We start from the raw sequence: 1,902 nt of genomic DNA, 5'->3' as shown, positions 1-1,902 counted from the left end.
GTGTTACGCTTAAGAAGTTAGTTAACTCGTACTTCTTTCTGTCGAAAGCATTAACGGCGCGACTGTCAAATGGGGCATTTAGCTATCGGCATAATGATATCAAAATTTGATAGCCTATAAATAATCACAATTAGGAAAAATTCTACTGATAAACTTCTCAAATCAGTCTCCGACTCGTTTTTCCGATGTTTAATACCTCAGTGCAGTAGACCTACAGATATCACAAGTTTGCAATTACTAGATTTAGACAGACACACACCCCTCTCTTATATGTCTCTGATTTAGGTCTAGACCGATTCATAAAATAACAAGTTCTGATTCTCCCGTATGGAGCTAATATATATTCATGGCGAAGTTTAAAGTTTCTCAAATGCAAATCTAAATTCAAGGTGAAGATTTTGAGATAACAAGCAAATTCAAGGAATTGTGGTCCCCCGCTTTCGGTATCTTTGTGGGTGAGATGTCATTTTATAATGAAATATTGTGTGTAATATAAACACCCTATCATATGATATGTCATTTATTTAGAAATCATCACTGAACTCCAAGGTCAAGGTCAAAGGGTTAAAGTTCTTGGTATCCAATGAAAAGTCTAATTCAAAAGGATTGCATATTTGAAGTATGAAGTCCCTAGCCCTTACCATTCAAAAGTTATGGTAAAGGTTAAAGTTTTTTCATAAGTTCAAAAAATATCCAAGGTCAAGGTCAAAAGGTCAAGGTTGTTGATATCAAATGAAAGGTCTTGCCACAAAGAATATGTATTTGAAATATGAAAGTCCTAATATCTACTGTTCAAAAGTTGTGGCCAAGGTCAATGTTTTTGAAAAGTAGGTCTAACTCCAAGGTCAAGGTCAAAGGGTCAAAGTTCTTGCTATCAAATGAAAGTTCTTCTTGATCACAAGAATTACATATATGAAGTATGAAAGCCCTAGCCTTTACCATTCAAAAGTTAGGATCAAGGTTAAAGTTTTTACATAATTACGGAAATCTCAAAGTTCAAGGTCAAAAGGTCAAAATTGATGGTATCTAGTGAAAGGTCTTTTCACAAAAAAATATACCGTAGTATTTGTGAAATTTGAAAGTCCTAGTATCTACCATTCAAAAGTTATGGCCAAAGTAAAAATTTGGAATGTTTGTGTAAAAGTTGGTCAAACTCCAAGGTCAAGGTCAAAAGGTCAAATTTGGTGGTACCCAAAGATAGGTCTTATCACAAGGAATATACATGTGAAATATGAAAGCCATAGCTCCACTAAATCAAAAGTTATGGGCAAGGTTAAAGTTTTTGAGGCGGACGGACAGACTGACGGACAGACGAATGAGATTTAATTTCCCCTCGCTTTTGCGAAAGCTGGGGACAAAAATAATTGTGTTTGTGAAACAATGATGGCCCCGTATCATGGCCTTATGGCAACATAGCGAAGATTAAGCTTTCTCTAATGCAGATCAAATATGTTGGTACATTAAGTATGGCCTGTTTACAAGAAATACAAATGTGAAAAAATATAAAACCCAAGCATCACCTGTTCAAAGGTTATGAAAAAAGTTAACATTTTTAAAGGTAGGACAAACTCCGGGGTCAAGGTCAAAGGGTCAATATTGTTGGTTTCTAAACAAAGGCCTTGTCTCAAAAATTACACGTCGGAAGTATGAAAGCGCTGGCCCTTACCGTGCAAAAGTTATGACCAAGGCTAAAGTTTGTAAATGTAGATCAAACTCCAAGGTCAAGGCCAAAGGGTTAAAGGTGTTGATATCCAACGAAAGGTCTTGACACAAGGATAACATATGTGAAGTATGAAAGCTCTAGCCCTTACTGTTCAAAAGTTATGGCCAAGGTTAAATTAAAAACAAAAAAGTAGGTCAAACTCCAAGGTCTAGGTCAGAGGGTCAAATTTGTTGATATCC

This window comes from Saccostrea cucullata, unplaced genomic scaffold, assembly GCF_032062105.1.
Source record: "Saccostrea cucullata isolate Sc308-1 unplaced genomic scaffold, CSIRO_AGI_Scuc_v1 ctg10186, whole genome shotgun sequence".
Classification (NCBI taxonomy): Eukaryota; Metazoa; Mollusca; class Bivalvia; order Ostreida; family Ostreidae; genus Saccostrea; species Saccostrea cuccullata.
The sequence above is the reverse complement of the archived record's forward strand: the minus strand, read 5'-3'. Positions refer to the sequence as shown.